The sequence below is a fragment of the Orcinus orca genome, chromosome 1 (genome assembly GCF_937001465.1).
Source record: "Orcinus orca chromosome 1, mOrcOrc1.1, whole genome shotgun sequence".
Lineage (NCBI taxonomy): Eukaryota > Metazoa > Chordata > Mammalia > Artiodactyla > Delphinidae > Orcinus > Orcinus orca.
Genome location: NC_064559.1, coordinates 2,079,213 through 2,099,117, shown reverse-complemented (window position 1 = coordinate 2,099,117; position 19,905 = coordinate 2,079,213). Strand labels below are relative to the sequence as shown.

Genomic DNA, 19,905 nt, shown 5'->3' with positions numbered 1-19,905 from the left:
TCACTTCCTACGCCTCAGTTTCTCTTCTGTAAAGTGGATATTCAGTAGGAAATTCTCTGTGGAGGTGTCAGTACAAAACAAAGTGATTATTAGTAACCACGATCATGTCCTGAATGCATGGAACACGTCACCGTTTGCCAACCACCGTGTCAAGTCAGCAGAAACGACAGAAATTAAGAGCTCTCCGCAGAAATTCACCCACCCGTGCACCATGTAACGGACCACAGGCGGACGTTCATTCAGCCTTTCCTGTGTCCCTCACAGAGTGCCCGCTCTCTCCTGGGCGGGGCGAGCACAGACAGCCGGAGTTTAACTACTTTTAAAATTCCTTGATACAACCATGTCTCACTTTTGTTTGGATCAGTCAGCAAACGTTTTTTGTAAACCCCAAACCCTCCACAGCTCCTACCTTTCGCGCCGCCCTAGTCTCAAAGCTCCCGCGACTGCTCCTCAGGCCGCGTCGTCATGGGAGGCGGGGCTGCGTGCTGCTCCTCAAGCCGCGTCGTCATGGGAGGCGGGTCTGCGTGCGGACGCACGGCGAGCGCGCAGAAGTCCTCGAGCCCCGCCCCCACGGGCCCGCCCGGAGGCTTAAACCGCAACCCCGCGGCTCTGGAGGGCGTTGATGCCCGCGCCAACACCAGGCCGTGCGTGGGCTCCGGAGCGCGGCATGGAGGGGCCGGCCTAGCTGGAGCCCGTGGCCCTATGTCTTCTGGCTGCGACTCCGGTCCTGCGCACGCTGCGGGGCCGCTGCCGCCGGGCGGTGAGCGCCCGAGGGGCCGGGAGGCGAGCCGGGGCCCCAGGCGGGTGTGGGCATCGTGTCCGCAGCCAGCGTCCCCGAGGCCGCGCTCGGGCCATGATCACTCGGTGAAGCTGGGCCGGGAGAGCGCGGCCGACTTCTTCTCGTGCTCTGAGGACCTGTGCGCGCTGCAGGGTTCGGTGCCTCTGCCCGCCTTGCCGCTTCCCTGCAGGAGGGCCTGCTGGAGTTAATGCCGACAGCCTCCATGGGGTGGACTGGGCGCCGCTCCTGAGCACCCTCTGCCCCTAATCTGTATCCAAAGCTGCTTCCAGCCACGGCTTGGCGAGACAGGTTTGTACTTCCCGCTTCCAGGGGCTGTCGTGTGGGCGCTACGAAGTGGAGTTTTAGATGGTACAAGGTGGAGGGTGGGCACTAGAACCGGTGCCCAGTGCCCGGGTGTGCGTGCAGTAGGCGGGGCGTGCGGCCTAGGACTCCTGCCAGCTCGGTGACCCCGGCCGAGTGCCTTAAGGCTTCAAGGTCTCAGTGTTCTCATCTGTAGCATGGGCTTAATAGGACCCAGTCTCTGTGGCGGTTACAAGGATGCACTGTGTTCATGCTTGTAGGTTCTACAATGTAGTACACTGAGCAGTTTGGAGCATCGTTAATTGTTGCACAGATGTTACCTGGTCTGTTGAATGACTTTGCCTGGTACACACCAAAGCGATTAGGAAATGCGTATATCCCCGCTTCATTTCCTTTCCATTAAAACAGGGCTCAGGAAAAAAAAATCTTTTTTCAATAGTCGTATCATGTAGTGGAAAGAGCACCGGTGTGAAGGCAGCTTAGGGTTTGAATTCCAGGGTTTATGCTCTCTGTGGCCTGGGCAGGTTACTTTTGAACTGTAATCCCCACACTTGTAAAATAACTTTAAAAACCACTCTTTCTGTGGGTTCTTAGAATTAATTAAGCAGGTTATGTGTGTAAAATATCCTGGCACTTGAATGAGTTGTCAGAACCAAGGGCTGCTGGAGACGATGCTTCTGCCCTAGGTAATCTTCTCTTCTGCTGGGCGGCAGGTAAACACAAGCACAGTAGTCAGTGCTCTGGAAGAAGTGAGTTCTGGTGCTACAGAGCGCAAAATCTTTTTTTTAAAATTTAATTATTATTTTATATTGGAGGATAGTTGATTTACAACATTGTGTTAGTTTCAGGTATACAGCAAAGCGATTCAGTTTTACATATATCCATTCCTTTTCAGATTCTTTTCCCATACAGTTTGTTATAGGATATGGAGTAGAGTTCCCTGTGCGATGCAGTAGGTCCTTGTTGATTACCTATTTTATATATAGTTGTGTGTATATGTTAATCCCAAATTCCAAATTTATCCCTCCCCACCCCCATCTTTCCCCTTTGCAGAGCACAGAAACTTGGAAGGGAAAGTTCAAGGTAGGCTTCTTGGAGGAGGTGCCATCCTTTCTAAGGATATGTAGAAACTCCTGGGGTAGCAGGAGGGAGCAGTGTGTGTCAGAGTTTGAGAAATATAAGAAAATATGGCAAAACTAAAGTACAGGACTGGAACTCAGGGTTTGGGCAAGAAATGAGAGTTGATATTGGAAACCTACTGGGGCCCGACAGAACGGGGCCTTGTTTGTCCTGTCAGAAGTTTAGATGTTTATCCTGAAGGCTGTGGGAAACACTGAAGAACAGTGAGATGCACTTCTGGTTTTGAGGCTCTCTCGGACCTCCATGTGGAAGGCAGTTGATTGGGTGCAGGGTGAATTGTAATCTAAGGGTCCCACTTAAGTTATAAAAGGTTGGACTGGGTTTTGGAGATCAGAGACAGAATTGGTGGGGCCTGGTGACCAGTTAGAAAAGGGAGGGCAGCAAGCGTGGGTGACAGTTTACAGCTGCATCTTTTTGTGAGATACAGAGCACAGTAGGAAGGGATTGGGGGTGGCGAGAGGATCTTACTTCATCTTCAGTGCTTTGGAGGGGCCTGGTAGATGGGTCTGGGCCTAAGGTACAGATCTGGGCTTTTTGGGAGGACAGGTGTTTGAAGGCATGGGAGATACTTAGGTTACCCACAAGATGATACAGAGAATCATAGGTCTGAGAGTTTTTTATGTGGGTATATTTGAGGGTGTTAATAAGCTGTGAGAAAGTAGCCAACAGAGAAAGGGTGTGAAGATCTAGGAGAGGAAATGATTGTTCATTTGTTTTCAAAAAGCTGAATACTTATTGTGTGCCTGGCCCGTTTTTTAGGATCTGGGGTTCACACCATCTGTTATCTCTCCTGCAAGGACAGTTCAACTCATCCCCTGGTGAAGAGAAGTCAGATTATTCTTTGCATCCCATTCAGGTGTAGGAACTGTTCTGTACCTCTGATGGGACTTTACTTAACCAAAGTAATAATGTAGAAATCAAAAGAAATTCTAGCTGGAAGGGACTTAAAGGCTACTGTACTTAATTTTGCCGAATATTTTACATTGAATTTAAGAAAAATTTATTGCAGAGCCCATTCTCTTCAGAGTTCCTTCACTGAACTTTCTTTATGTCTTCAATCCAGTGGGTCCAGCTTGTAGATTTTGGCCTCCTCCTAAATTTGCTTCTTCATCCATATTACATTTTGCCTGGACTATGGCAGAAGTTTTTGGGTGATTTCGCAGCCGCTAGGCTCAGTTCCTCTAAGTTCCTCTGCCTGCATGGATCGAATGATCTTCTACCATAAAAAGATATGCCTAAAATAATGCTGCTAATGGCTTGCCCACACAGAGTTAGTGCATACTAGCCGCCCAGCGTGTGCTCTGCACAGAGGCGTGTAGTCTGAACTGTGCTTGGCCAAGCCTCATGGGGCTCTTTGGCCCTGAGGAAGCGGAGCTTTCTGTGGTCACTCCCTTTATCTAATTGGTCCTTCAGCAGCGTGGCTCCTTTTTCTAATCAGCGGAGGCACCCTTACTCAGCCAGTGGTAGCCCCAGGCCTCATCACCTGTGGGATACAAGCCATGCTCTCTCCCAGGCTTGCTTGGGCCAACATCTCTATTTTCATTTCTGTCTCTTCTCACACTTGGACCCCTGCCCTTTAGTCATCGCCACATGCAGTGTTTACTGTGCCCAGCCGGTGTCAGCCTTGAGTGTCATTGCACAGGTGCTCCCTCTGCAGTTAATGCACCTCCTCCTCCAACTCTGCATAGCCTCATCTTTCTAGATTCTGCTTCGGGGTTATCATGAAGCCATCACTTGGATATAACATTCTGCCTCCAAAGGAACCTCTGTGCATAAAGGTTATGTTTCTTTATCTCATGTGATTGAAATTTTGAGTTTACACATCTCCCTCCTTAATGAAGGCTTTAAGGGCAGGAGTCGTTTCTAATCCTTAGCACAGAGCAGGTGCTTTTTTTTTTAATGCTTTTTAATGATGATAAAATGTATGGTTTAAACCACTTATTTTACAATAATTTTGCTTTAGATTCTGGCAGAAATAAAGTTTACAGAAGTCGTGTTCCTGCGATAAGAAATAAAGATGTGACCTCCAGCTGTGTAAAGCTCTTAAATGCTGTGTAAGTGCGTCGGGTGCGCTAAGGAACCTGGAGCTAAGTGGGCTAGTTGTGAGAGAGAGAGACTTAACTGTGTTAACAATGGTAAGCCTTCATTGTGTCCTGCCGACATTTGATAGTTGCTGTTGGGGCAAACTAAACCAGTAAAATTTTAAACTCTTCCTCCATTTTAAAGGGATTGAATAAATTGGCCACTTTGGTGTACCTGTGTCCTGCGAATTGTCCAATTAGAGATGGAGGTTTAGAAAGTGAGTTTCAGTCTTGTTTAAGTCTCTTCCCATCAGACTGGTTTTGTGATTTCCTACACACCATGTTACTTCCTGTCTACCTTTTCTTGGTGTTGTTCATGCCTGGATTGTCTCCTGTACCTGCTCAAACCTTGGTCCGTTCTCATTTGTACCATGAAATTTTGTCATGCTGGATACTGTCAGAACTAATTTTACTTAACTTTGTGTTAAGCCACAAACCACACATTTTGTATATTTTCTGTTTTTTTTGTTTGTCTATATTTTTATGGTTTTCGTCAAGAAATATTATGGGAAGGGAAATAGCAAGATGTAAAGAGCAAAAAAGTCATCATTCTCTTTAAATTGTTAGAACATCTAGCTGCAATCATAATTATGATGCACTGTGGTATGTGTTAAAAGAGGAAATACATGTAATGTCCCGTAGGAGCAGCAAACTCAGTGGTGTTAGTGGGGGTGTGTCATGGAAGTAATCAAAAAGCACGTGACTGTTGGTTGGTGTCCTGAAACATTAGTGTGTGTTCCCTGTGTCCAGTAGTGGTCTGGAGGGGTCAGGAAGCTTGCCTTTCAATTTGAGGGAACAGAGAGTTTGAGGTCCTCTCTCTTATATTGCTCTAGTATACTGCATAGCACCTAATAAAATACTGGGTTTATAGTTGACTTTTAAGTCACTGATTGATAAACATTGGGATGTATCTTTGGAAATGAAAATAGGAAGAATCTTATGCTTTTTATTTTTTTCCTTTTTTTCCTATATCTGAAAAGATATGTAGTACTTTGCTGAGTGGTTGGGAATAAAGTTTGCAGTATTCAGTGTATTCAGTTTTAGTATCTAAATAGAATTAAACTGTTGCAATAAACTGGAATAACACTTTGTTACTGACAAGTTTTAGAATGCATCTGTTCGTCAATTACCTGTTTGGGAAGATTGTAGTTAATGATTTTGAGAATGTGGCTATAAACCTCCAATTGACTCAAGAAAAGCAAATAAGTCAAGATTGACAAATGTATAGGCTCTTCATCTTAGAGTGTGTGTGTGTTTTTTTCCTTTTAGTTATTTTTCAAGGTATAAAGAATTCTATCACACTTAAGACAAGTTAAGTAAACTTCATGGGGTGTAATCTGACATGGCAGGGAGCAGATCACATGGCCTAGATCTTAAAGGTGATTTTATGTTTAAACTTTCATGAAAACATATGTGATTGAAGCACATTAATATATTGATACAGATGGCAGTTCATTTTTGTCTTTTTTTTTTTTTTTTTTTGCGGTACGGTTCCCTCCCACTCTTGTGGCCTCTCTCCCGTTGCGGAGCACAGGCTCCAGACGCGCAGGCTCAGAGGCTATGGCTCACGGGCCTAGCCGCTCCGCGGCATGTGGGATCTTCCTGGACCAGGGCACGAACCTGTGTCCTCTGCATCGGCAGGTGGACTCTCAACCACTGCGCCACCAGGGAAACCCTAATTTTTGTCTTTTGATACATGTGAGTGCAGCTTTCATTTTGCTGAAAGAATATGACCAGTTTTCAGTTTGGGATTCTACCATTTAGTAAAGATACTCCACTTAATTTTAGAAATAAGAGATTTAATATATAATACCTAATAATACTTTTATGTATTTTAGTTACTGAAAATATTTATTGTAATACTGTGAAGAAACTATGCCGTTATAGTCTTCAAGACTTAAATGAATCAAGTGTTTATTAGCTGCTGTAGTTTTTAAACTAATAAAAATCAGTACATCAGCAATTTGTAAATACAGTTTTTAAAATAATGCCTTAACAACTTTACAGTGGTTATAATGACTGTATTTAGGCCTAAAGTTATTTAATAATTTGACATGAAGCCTTTTTAATAGTTTGATGGTGCAGATCAGGGATAGGTAATCTATGGCTGGTGGGCCAGATCCAGCCCGTCGCCTGGTTTTGTAAAGGAAGTTTTTTTGGAACATAATCGCACCCATTGTTTACATGGTAGTTATGGCTACTTTCACCCTACGCCAGTGGGGCAGAGTAGTTGCAACAGAAACTGTATATCCCACAAATCTGGAAATGTTTAAATTTAGGTTTTAAAAATTGAAAAATTCTTTGAACCTATACAGGGCAAGTCCATTGACCCCTGAGGTGGAAAACAGCCAAGAACTTTGGTGCCAAAGCCAAATGGCCTAGGTTCAAATTCCCTTTCTCCCATTTCATAGCTAGTGACCATGGGCAAATCACTTAACCTCTATGCCTCATTATGAGGTTTAACTGAACTCATTTGTATAAATAGTGCCTGGCGCATACTAAGCACTGTGCAAGTGATTGCTGTTGTTTCTGCTTGGAGCTTTTATAAGTTATTGTTAATAGAAAAATGACACTAATGATTTTCCTTTTAGAGTATCAAAGGCACTTTGAGTCTTTTATTTTTTCAAGAATGTAATATGACTTTTTTCATTTACAGTCAGTGTTCCCTGTTACCAAAATTTACTTTATGAATATAAAGAATTGAATGTCTTTAAGACAGTACTTGTGCTTAGATGTCAAACCATTATCTTCCCAAGGCACATCCAACTGGCTCTGCATAGTCCAGGCCTCTGAAGTTTGTGTGCACACCCTAGGTAGCATGTGAGATCCATTTTGTAAATATAGTTTTTAAAATAATGCTTGGAACTTCCCTGGCGGTCCAGCAGTTAAGACTATGCGCTCCCAATGCAGGGGGCTTGGATTCGATCCCTGCTCAAGGAACTAGATCCCACGTGCCTGCCGTAACTAAGAGCCCACATGCCACAACTAAAAGATCTGGCATGTTGCAACTTAAGACCTGGCACAGCCAAACAAACAAACAAATAAATAAATAAATATTTTTAAAAAATAAGTAAAACAAAATAATGCCTTAGGAGTTAGGAAAAGAAAATATTAGAACGTTTTTACCTTTGTATTATTTTAAAAAATCTGTGTAGTTTATCATGTACCTAAATTATATGTATGGAACTTTGTGTATATAATTTGTTAATAAATAAGATGCTTGTTAAAAAGTTTTCTTATGGTTTTCCCAGTCAGGTGTTTGGAGGCCATTGGAGGACAGAATGATGAAATATAGAGCCTCAGCAAAGATAGAATTTAGAACCAATTCCCTGACTTAGAAGATAAGGAAAATAATTCATAGACTGTAATTGAGTTGTCCAACTTTACATAAGTGTTCAGAAACAGGAAATCCAGTGGCTAGAATCTAATCACTGACTGACTAGAATCTGGGTCACTGGACTCATAAACCAGAAGTGACTGTTTCATTTCTCAGGTTGATGCTCCTGGTATATATACTTGATATGTGTGTGTGTAAATCTCTGACATAATAAGCCGTACTCAGTAGGCACACACTGTTTCCTTATTCAAGCATCTTAATTTCATCCCATTAAATCTTTGAAGTATCAGACTATCAGAAGGCATGAAGAAACCTGGGCTGAGAGTCTTCGTTCCAGGAGACCTGATCTTGACTGTATGGCTGGTTTGAGGCGCATCACTCTGAACTGCAGCACGCTCATTGGTGACCTGGGTACAAGTGCTTTGGCAGAATCTCTTAGTGAGGATTTATGGCTTAGAGGTAAATTCTAAAATTGAAAATACTGAATTTTTAATATGATATATGCTTAGCTTTTGGCATGATACTGTTGTGATAGGATGTTTCTTAAAGCCTCATTTTACTGATAGCTTTTATTTTGCTTTTAAACTTTCTCTAAGAGTTGCATATATCCTTTATAGAAAATACAGAGTAACAAGAGAACAATTACCTATAATTTTTTTTTTTTTTTTTTTTTTTTTTGCGTTACGCGGGCCTCTCACTGCTGTGGCCTCTCCCGTTGCGGAGCACAGGCTCCGGACGCGCAGGCTCAGCGGCCATGGCTCACGGGCCCAGCCGCTCCGCGGCATGTGGGATCCTCCCAGACCGGGGCACGAACCCGTGTCCCCTGCATCGGCAGGCGGACTCTCAACCACTGCGCCACCAGGGAAGCCCGACCTATAATTTTAATACCCAGACATAATCACTGTTCATTTTGGTGTATATACTTTCAGTCTTTTTTTTCTATAAATATATTTGTACACTTAGGGATTACAAAAGTAGAATTGTAGTATACTTGCTGTTTCATATTCCTGCTTTTTTCACTTAATGATGTATCATGTAGTATTGCGTCGTATTGATGTCCCATAGTTTAATCAATTCCTTGCCATTAGATTTAGACAGTTTGCTTTTCCCTGTCACAAACAATGTGAATACGTTATATATACATCTCTGTGTCCATCGGGCTTACTTCTGTAGAATAAGGTACTACAAGTGGAATGACTAAGTGTGACATATTTTTAAGACTTTTGATACACATGGCCAAATTACCACCCAGAAATGCTATGCCAGTTTGTAGTCCACCCCAACAGTAGATGTGAAGCCTGCCTCTCACAAACACTGGCTTGTAGCACTTGTAAAAAAATGTAAAACTACAAAAATGAGTACCTCTCCATTTTCTATGCAAGTGGGATTACTCCAAATTCTATAACATTTTTCAATTAATTTAGTATGAGCATTTTAGCAAGTCAGTAAATTTGCATCTCCTGCATCATTTTTTGGAATTGTTCAGTATTCCATTATATGAATATGCCACAGTGCACATAGCTTATCCATTCTTGTGTATAAGCTTTGTCCAGTTTTTCAGTTACAAATAGTCCTCTGATATATATCCTTACCTATATCTCTGACTATTTTGGTTAAATTCTTAGAAAGAGAGTTGTTGGATCAAAAGGGTATAGACATTATTTAAAGGCTTTTCCTACAGAATCTTGCCTGAATCTGATAGGAGAATAACCACATTTTGTTTTATTTTGTATTCATTTGATTTACTGGTGAGGTTTACTGGCTGTTTGTATTAATTTGGCTATTTGGTTAATTATACCCTGTGTCCATTCTTCTGTAGTGAGAGTTTGTAAGGGTTGTATGATATCCTGTCAGATCCATATGTCTGACTTGCTATTTCTATGTGTCATGGGGGTGTTGAAAGACTCCACTTATTTTAATGTGATGGTCCACTCAACACTTAAATAAATGACTCATGATAGTTATATTTTCTAATACCTGTGCTTTGGTGATGATCCCTTTGGTTTAAATGAGTAGGTTGTTCAGCCCCACAACTACTAGAATTCATGATCAGTTTTTCTGGTTTTTGTCTGACTTTTTATGGAGAGAGTTCTTGACCATCATATTTCATGATAGGTTTTTAGTATGTATTCTCTATTCACACATTGTTTGAATTTGTTATTATTTGTAACCTCTTAGACTTGTCTTTTTTTCCTCTAAAACTAACAGTTATTACATTTCTTCTATTTTGTTTTCCCCTTTTAACTAGTTTCATGTGTGATTTGGAGCTGAAGATCATGATCAAAAGAATGCAGTGCATTTCTGAGCTCCACCAGGTTTTGCTTGTGAGGTTTACATGCCACTGCCACCCTTGCTAATTATGAACTGAGATTCATTTTGTGATGCTTTTTGCTCATAGGTTATATACAGTTATTCTTCAGTTCTGTAATTGTAAAATATGTTGGATGATTTATTGGGACTAAAGGCAGGGTTATCATTGCACATCCAAGAAGAGGTTTTTAAATTGGATTATGCATTATGTGTGTGCGTATACATTTCTGTTTTTTTCCATATCCAAAATTACAAACCTGCCATGACTTCTCTTGTGCAGGACTCTTCCACACGTGAGAAAATGGGAGCTGTCTATATGTTAAATCTGTATAGACTTCGCAAATGACCTTTTGTCTTTCATCGAAAGCACTGGACCTGCAGCAGTGTGGCCTCACCAGTGAGGGAGCAAAGGCTTTACTAAAGGCCCTTGAAACCAACAGAACTCTGCTCGTTCTGGATATAAGAAAAAATCCACTTATTGGTATGTGCTCACTTTTTTTTAATTGATAAACACATAGGAAAACAAAAAGAATTTGTTCACGTATTGACAGTTTTTAAAACTTAATGTGTTTAACTTTCCTCATCATATACAGCTGGCCCTTGAACAATGTGGGGCTAGGGGTGCCGACCCCTACGCAGTTGAAAATCTGGGTATAAGTTTATAGTCAGTGGTTCCGCATCTGTGGATTCAACCAACCTTGGATCGTGTAGGATGATAGTACATATTTATTGAAAAATATCCGTGTGTCAATGGACCCGCGAGGTTCAAACCCATGTTGTTCAAGCTGCAACTGTACTTTTCTAGTGTTGCACTTCCCTTATGTCTTTAGCAGATAATGTACTAATTAAAGTGAATTATACTTGTAAATTGTTCTTATCTCTACTCTAAATAGAGGTGAACCTAGATACTAAGCCTGCTTCCACGAAGAGCATTATTTCTTTCCTGTGCAACCTCTGAATTCTTGCCAGAAGTACTTTATTCATTTGTCAGATTCACAAGTAATTTTTTTACTATCTTCTGTGTGCCAGATATGGGTTTAGGCACTAGGGATAAAGCAGTGAACCAGACAGACAAAAGTCTTGCCCTCATGGAGCTTACATTCTAGTGAAGGAGTTCAGATAGAAATGAGTAAACAGATAAGTCATATAATTTTAGGTAGTAGGAAGTGCAAAAATATCTTAATGTAAGGAGAGTGAGGGGGGGCAGGTAGGACTCCATTGGACAGGTTTGTTAGGGGATGGCTTTACTGGAGAAGTGGCATTTGAATGGAGACCTGAATGAAGAGAGGAGCAAGCCATGGAAGAACTGGAGTAAGCACATTCCAGGACAAGGAGGCAATGAGTATGCAGGTATGTAGGTGGGTGGAGTATTTAAGGAAAAGCAAGGAGGCCAACATGGCCAGAGTACTGAGTGAAGAAGAGTGTGGTATGACATGAGGTCAAGGAGCTAGCCAGGGGTCTGCTCTTGTAAAGTCTTGAAGGCCAGAGTAAAGATGTGGATTCTTCTAAATGAGTAGAGGGTTTTGAAGTGGGACAAGGCATGATCCAAATAGTATCTGAATAAGATTACCTGGTATAGAGAATAGACTTGGGGGGATAAAGAAGAGAAACAGGGAGGCCAGTTAGGAGACTATCACAGGGTTCCAAATAAGAGATGTTTATGGCCTAGGTTAGGTTGGAAGTTTGCAGCAAGTGAAAAGTGGTTGAATTCAGGTTGTGTTTTGAGGGTGTAGCTAACAAGGCTTGCCGATAGATTAGATGTGGGGTATGAAGGAGACAGTAACAAGGAGACAAGTCGTTGATGATTATGTGTGCAACTGGGTGGTATCACTTAGAAGGGGGCTGATGGGAGGAGCAGCTTTTGAGGGAATATCAGGACTTTGGTTTGTTATCTTGGATGCCCTTTAGGTATCTAAGTGTCTGGACGGTGCTTAGACTGTACTTTCTATCCAAAGGTATCTAAAGCCACTTTAGATGCAAAATGTTTAAAGCTGACCTTTGCTGCTGCCGAAATGGTAGCCACTGGGGGCAGTCTGCAAGATGGCATCTTAGGTTTTTGAGGAAGAAATTAGAATACACAAAGTGGGAAGTAAGTGTATAATTACATAATGTAGACTTCATATTTAATTTTATGGGAAAAGCAATAATTAGTTGGCTTTTGGTTTTAAATGGAAATAGCCACTCATTGGGAAATAATTACTCTAATTTCAATTTATTTTACTTTAAATCATTCTGTGATGAAAGCAGTTACTAAAAAAGGTCTCCAGAATGGAAAGAGTGCCAAGTTAGAGGCATATAACATGTTTTAATTCTCTTGGAAGAATTTCTCTTTAATGGCTTGTTTTTCTTTCCTTTTTAAAAGAAAATTATCAAGGTACTTTCTGCCATCTTAAAACTAAGTTTTTAGTCAAATGAAATGGCTTTTCTGTTTTTGAAAATGTTGTGTGATGCTTTAATTTAGTTTCCCAGAAATGCAGATTGAAGACCTTTTATTAACTTAAAATATCTTAATTTCCAATGAAGATCAAACCCTCCTAAATTACCTGTAACTTAAATGGCATATTTATCATTTCTGTCTCAGTACCAGTGGATAACTTCTCCATCGGTGAAGGAACCATACAAAGCTGCTAGACAGAAAAGGAGAACTATAATTTTGGAAAGTGGTTGAAAAGGAAAAGCTACTATTAGAATTGGTAACTCTTTCTTTTTTTTAATGCTACTAGAATTTATACCCCTTATATTTTCCGGTGGGCTAAAATTAAAACAGCGTTAATGGTTATTCCTTAACGGTTAATTACTTCCTTAACGGTTAGCTGTCAATATTATTTGTGGTTCTTATGGAACGTGCCTAGGATGTTCCTGACACATAGTGTTTAATATGTATTAGATATTAATATTAATGTGATAAAGCTCTTGAAGTGACAAAATCCATATCCAGATATGAGGTCACCTTTTCTCCCTTTCATGTGGGGTCCATGCCTTAGGAAAGAGAGGGAAGCATGTGATGTGTCTAGTGACAACCCCAAGATAAAATAAAGTAGGCAGAGCCCTTGGCGCTTTACAGATACGAATACCTTTTATTGTCATCACCACCCTGTGAACAGTGTTTTACAGCAGCGCAGACAGGTTAGGGTCAGGTGCAGCGGGGAAGTGGGATCAGGCAGGAGAAGGACATGGGGAGAGTCGGGGGGGGGCTGGTTCCAGAGTCTTTACTAAGGAAACAACAAAAATCACAGATGATAATGACTGTTTTTTCAAAATGCAGGAATCAGTGGAAAAACTAGAAATGATCATGTTCAGAATTGTGATCAGTTATGTCTAAGTATGTAAAAGTCAGTTACTTTCCCATAAGCCAGAAATAACAATAAAAAACAAGGAAAGATCCCATTTGCAATAGTCACAAAAATTAGCAAATATCTAGAAGTCAGTTCAGTGTTCACCTGAAAAAGTTAGTGCAAAAGGATAGATGAAACATATTAAACATATATGTTAACATTAATAAAATGTAATGTTAACATATGATCTATTAACATGTAAAGCCACTGGCAGAGGGAAACACAGATCGGTGGAAAAGTCCAGAAACTGGTCCCTGTTTACTTGAGAATTGTATTTTAACTTAGACAATTTTAAAGTCTAACTTGACTTTTTGTCTAATTGACTGATTGAAGCATTGATAATTCATTTAAACAGAAATTATATATTTGCATCACAGCATACACAAATTCTAGTCAGTCGAAAAGATGCAAATACAACTAAATGCAAGAAGCAAATATAAAATACAGGAGAGAATTTCTGTGTAAGTGTAGGGAGTACAGAAGCCTTCCTAAGTAAGCCATAAAACTCAGAAGCCATAAAGTAAAAGATATTTAATTACATGAAAATTTAAAACTTTTCTACAGTTCAAGACATAAACAAAACAAAATGACAGACACAAAAGTTTGGTAGTGTATTAACATATAAAGGTTACTGTTGATATAGAGGAGAACCCACAAATAAATGAAAAAGGATAACCAAATTTTAAAAAGGCAGGGGATGGTTTCTACCCGTATGAGCAAACAACTCAGAAGAAACACAGCTGGCTACTAGACAAATGAAGAGGGGCCAACTTCTTTAGGAAATGCAGATGAAAACCATGGGATTTTCTTCCCCTCTGATGGGCAGAAATTCTAGACTGATAACATCTGGTGTAGACGAGGGAACAAGCACACTTTGCCTATGTTAAGTACAATAAATGTGTTCAATTCTGGAGTGAGGTTTGCAGTGTCCATCAAAGTTCAAAACTCTCTTGCTCTTTGACCAAAGACTTTTACTTCTAGGCACCTGCCCTCTGCCAGTACTCTGCCTTGCACAGAAGTGTGCATAAAATCAGGCACCCCCAAGTCCAATGAGGGATACTTACGTAATGGAGAAAATCTAGAGACAACCCGGATATCCTTCAGGAGGGGTCTGATGAAGGAAATTAGGATCCATCCGTGGTATGGAGTAACGTGTGTGTGGAGAACGGGGAAGGTCTGTGAGCAAACTGGGAAGATGACCTGATACATCATCAGGTCAAAAGGAAAAAGAGCAGGTGTAGAAAAGGACATTTCTGTTATTCCACTTAGAAACCCACAGTGTTTGTATTTGTAAATACTATATATGTATATATGTACATATGGAAACACGCATATATACACTTATACACATTTGTGTATCTGATCCTGAAAATGCACAAAAAAACGTTAATGGCAACCACCTGTATGGATGGGAATAGATCTTTATATTTTTACTCTAGTTTTCCTAATCATGTGCAAATTTAGAGTTAATTTTTTATTTAAAAGTTAGGCAGTCAGGAGAGGCCTAGTGACTCTTTTGTGGGCTTCTCTCACCTCAGGATGCACTCGTCGCGCCCTTGTTGTTTCTGGTTTGTCTTTTGGAGCAGACACCACTGAAACGAGCGTCTTGTCATCGCTTGCCAACTGCCTGCGGTTTTCTTGCGCCCTCCTAACCCTCACCACCTTTGTGAGATGCTGTTTCGCGCTGAGGTGGTGCTTTTCCTCTCACACACACCCCTCTTATACCTTGGGAAGTCCCGGGGTTTCTCAGTGGGCATTCTAGAATACTCATCCCAGAGATGCAGTGGGTTTGTTTTTCAGCCACATGCATTTGGGGAAAACTCTGTTCCTGTATGAATTATCCTCTTGGGAGTTCACGATTCACCGGAGCTCTTGAGACGCTCTAGGAAGTTGAGTCAAGAAACCCTTGTAGCCCTGTTAATTCAGGATTTCCTAAATTTCTATGACTGACTGTGGCACCGCTTTTCCAGTCACAACCATCCTTATCAGCTTCTGTCATAGACTCCCTGGGGAGCGCTGCTCAGACTCTGTCCTGGAAGCTTTGCAGTCCCAGGATTACCCGCTGCTTCCACACCCTCCCGGCCCCCTGCTAGCGCTCTGTCAGCCTGGCACCTTCTCCCTGCCCCCCAACTCATTCAGGCCACAGGCCCTGCCCTCGCTGTGGGATTCAGTGATAACGCCTGGGAGCAGTGGCCCAGCACAGCCCACGGCAGTGCTCGGCGTGGCTCACAGGGTTTAAAACACGCAATTTGAGCCCTTACTGGAACATGGGAAGATGATTTAAAGCCAGATGTCTTATTTCATAATCCCCGTGTCTCTGAAAGTGGGAGAAACAGACTGGGAGGGCCGTATGTTTCAAGCAAAAGGGAGACTGTTTCTCTGTGGAAGTAAAGAACAGGCCCTCACAGTTAACAGGTGACGTAGGGAGTTTGTGCTGAGTCTGCCATGTTGGGCCTGTTATACTCATTTATATGACCATTGGGTCCCTATTGGCATTTGCATTTACTGCCCATGCTTGAAACACCCCAGTGTCCCTGTCTTGGTCACGAGCCCTAATTCTGTTGACCTAGAAAGTTCTTTGTGGGAGCTTTCTATCAGGGCTCTCCCGCAGTGTCCCTGCCCTCAAGCCCCTATGTCCTAGTACTTCTTCTACAATGCAGAACTCCTTGTTGTGCAGACCTGATTGCTCCTCGTTGCTCCAGGATCCGATCGATCCAGTTCCTGGGAGAGCGTGTCTGTAGGGCCCTCTGCAATCTGCAGTCCTGCCCCCAACCAGGCACCCAGCACCCCAGGTGCTGCAGAGAACTTGCTGGGGTCCCCCGTGCCTTGGCAGAGACAGCTCTCTGCCAGATGCCCTTCCTTCGTCTCCCCCTGTCGTGACCCCTCCCACCTCCCTTACTCTGAAACCTTCAACCTTCCCTCGGGCAGAGTTACTTGCTCAGCTCTGTGCTTCCACAGCCCTTGTCCTGTGGAATTTGAATCCCCTCCACAGCTGTCTTGCTAGGTTGGGAGCAGCTGATTCCCCTTCATCTTTTTCTTTCTTCCCTCAGCCCCACAGCAGGGACACTCTTGGGCACCGTGCGAATTTAATCTTCAATTTCTAGTTGTTATGACATTGTTGCTGTGATGATACCACCTACGTTCACAGTAGGATGGATGAATGTGTGGGGGATGACTGTAAATACAGATTCTTTGTAAATCCAGGTTTCTAATTCTTCCCCCTTTTCATATTTTTCCCCTTAAATCACATGTCCTTTTTGCTGCTTCCAGCTCTATAATTGGACTGTCGCCTGGGGAACCTGAGGCAGCAGAATATCAAAGAGGGTAGACACTAAGTTTTTAATGTAAATGTCAACCAGGATACCTACTAGCTGTGAAAAGGGGGTCCCAGAATTCAGGCTCAAAGCCTATTACCAGATACTTGGTTTCCCTGCTTGTGTCTCTTCTGTCTGTCGACGTGCACTTGACTCCTATTAACTTTAACAGGAATTATGTATGTGCCCTGAGAGGCGAGCATAGCTTTTAATGGGGGCTTCCTCACCCTGCTTTTCTTTGCTGATTACTTTTAATGAATCCCATCCAGTAGAAGTGGAATAATAAGACAGGATGTGCTTGAGAAAATGGAGAGAGTTATTACATATTTTCCTTGTAATCCAGAATAACATGTCAGCTCTTCTTCTGTTTGTCTCCTTTGTTTGTCAGTGGAAGATAATTTTGGCTTGCTTACTTTCCAAATCAGAAACTGAAGTCCAATACTAACGTATCCTAGATGAAACTTGACTCATTCATTTTTGAGAGTCTGTATGAGCCCTGTGCAAGGTGCAGAGAATGAAAAGACAAATTTATTGACTTCAATAGATATTTACATAGCATTGAATGTGTTCCAGATGCTGTTCTGAATTCTATCAGTTATCTACTTTTGCATCATAGAACACTTCAAGACAGTGACTTAAAACCACAGCCATTTCTTTTGCTCAGGATTCTTTTCAGTCAGCAGGTGGGGCCGGGCTCAGTGGGGTGATTTCTTCTGGTCTCATCTGAGATCACTTATTCAACCAAAGTCATCTGGTGATCCACCTAGAGTCTAAATGGCCCCCCTCATCTGTCTGGCAGCTGTTGCTGGCTGGCTGTTGGCTGGGCCTGTTATTTCCAGCAGGCTAGCTCGGGCTTGCTTACATGGCAGTGATGTTTTAAGAGGGCAGGTATAGAAGCCGCATGCCCCTTGAGGCCTCAGCTTGGAAGTTGCACAGCGTCACTCCTGTTGCAGTCTCTTGGTCAAAGCAAGTCCACAAGGCCAGCCCAGATTCAAAAGGTGTGGAGCACAAGACCCCACCTCTTGCTGGGAGGGCTGCAGAGAATTTGTGGCCATTTAGTCCTCACATCAGAGAGGCACAACAGAGAGATTTAGTAACTTGTTCAAGATCACACAGCTTGGGACAATACAGTGTTTTAAGTGCTTTGAAAGCTGCTGCTCATTATTTTTAAATCTTACCGCCACTATTCAGACCAACTCATTTTTTTTCTCTGCAGCCTTGTAGAGAAAGGGTCGTTCACATTGCTGTGTGGCTGCCATGGGTTGGAAGCCTCATATATGTTGTACCACTGAACTGTCATAACTAGTATGAAATGGAGATATTACTATTATTCCTAATATTCAGATGAGGAAACTGAGGCTCTTGGAAATTAAGTATGAGTCGTATAAGAGAATGTTAACTCACTGTTCCATATGCAAGAGTGGTCTCCCTAAGTAAATTATAAATGTTCTGGCACAGATCTTTTTTTTAATCTCTTGTTTGCATCTGGAAAATGGTTTTTAAAACTTTTCTGTTGCTTTGTTAATGGTAGTTGCACATTGTAGAAAAATAGCTGGAACAAAAAACATGTTTTTCAGATGTCCAGTGGAGCCCCAGAATAAAAGCAAGATGAATATTCAATTCCACATTGGCAACACCAAAGAAGATGATGCTTTAGAAAAAAGATTTCTCGACAAAGCTCTTGAACTCAATATGATCTCCCCGAAAAGGCATAGGTGAGTACATGTCCCATTCAGAAGCTTGTCAGAGAATTGGTTTAGTTTTCAGATGCTGAAGGAGACACATCTAGGAGCCTGCCCATCCTGGAGTAGCAGTTATTGTAACTAGTTGGGAAAGACCGTTTGTTACGGGGGTGCTCCTGCTGCTGCTTACAGGCCCCTTAGCATGATTCCACGGCCGGGAGCATGGCGGGGGCCACACCTTCTAGGAGCTTTGGTCAAAATTTCCTTTGACAATCTCTGCTCTGACAGCACAGAGGGTGCCATCCCATCTCTGGTGCAGCTTGCACAGCCTGTTCAGTGTAAGAACAGACACTGCTGCTCCCCTGAACGTCAGAGAGAGTAGTTAATTCTGTCAGCTCCATGAAAAACGTATGTTCTCACGCATGAGAATAGCTGCCTGCCCCCTGCACGGCAGGCTCATCGAAGAGTTGAGCTAACCTAGGTTACCTGTGAGCGTGATGGTCCTTCACTGCGTTTGAAAGGAATTTTCTAATGACTGAGATGTGTGACGCTCCTGGCCACCTGCGGGGGCTTTCAGGTGGGAGGTTGGACACGATGGCTTCAGGTGCCGTGACTCTCGCAGGAGCTGGTGACGGGAAGGAGGGTCGTCCTGATGCTCAACCAGATGCTCCTGTTCTTAACGGCTGCATCGGTGGTTCTTCTGGGTCCGTGGGAGGCATTCGGGCCTCTCTGCATAATGCTGTCACCATCGAAGATGTCAGAAGCTGGCAGTCTTCATGAAGCATTTTTTGGAGATGCACCAGCCATGAGCACATCCTAACCAATATACATTCTGCCCTTGAACAGTGTACAAAATTGAGAGTCGTTTGGGCATGGCTAAAAAAACTAAACAAACACAGTATTTTTCTCGAATGAACATACTTATGATAGATTTTCTTCTTTTTTCAGAGAACAGCAAAACATCCACAGCTATCCCAAGCTGTTGAAACTTAACCTTAATTCTGACTTGAACTGGAAGCTTTTAAAAAGTCTTCTCTTGCTTTTCTACCAAATTCCAGCTACTGTTGTCTTTGCTGCTACTTTTTCTGCCTAGATCTCATATTCAAAGCTGCCTATGGGTTTAATTATATGCCAATTGCAGGTTGTTGTTTTTAGAGACACACAGACACACAGCGTGGAGGGTGGGTGGGGCCCTGTAGGTGCTGAATTTTGATCGTTTGCAAGATGACAGCAGTGGGGTCTTCTGGACTTTCTTTATACGGTTATTCTCATAAAGCCATAAAAGTGACATACTATATGTTTATATAGCAAGGTCTGTTTTTAATACCAAATAGTTTATATCTCTATGCATTTATATCTCTGTGCCTTTATATTTCTAATAATACGGTTCTTGTTGGTATATGTTGAGACTTTGAGAATTTGTTAGGATCCCTGACCTTGTGCATTAGAGTGTCGTTCTCAACAGTTGTGTGCCTCCCCTCTCCCTTTTTAAGCTGCTTCACAAGATTTGGAAGCTCCCTGAATCACTTTTACTTTCCTTTCAGTGGGTAGAAGAACGGTTGGTTGGTTGGTTGGTTTTTGTTTTTGTTTTTCAGTTATGCTGTTAA

At 42.3% G+C, this 19,905-nt stretch overlaps 1 long non-coding RNA gene across 2 annotated transcripts; it reads left to right on the top strand.

Annotated features, from left to right (window-relative positions):
- Positions 1-558: 558 nt before the first annotated feature.
- LOC125964835 (uncharacterized) lies at positions 559-18,351 on the top strand. 2 transcript variants are annotated; one of them, XR_007478111.1, is made up of 5 exons: positions 559-760; positions 7,942-8,116; positions 10,248-10,448; positions 12,549-12,660; positions 18,194-18,351. It is a non-coding gene; the product is annotated as an uncharacterized LOC125964835 (long non-coding RNA). The 2 variants fall into 2 exon arrangements; XR_007478112.1 differs by lacking the exon at positions 559-760 and adding an exon at positions 5,589-5,699.
- The last annotated feature ends 1,554 nt before the right edge of the window (positions 18,352-19,905 follow it).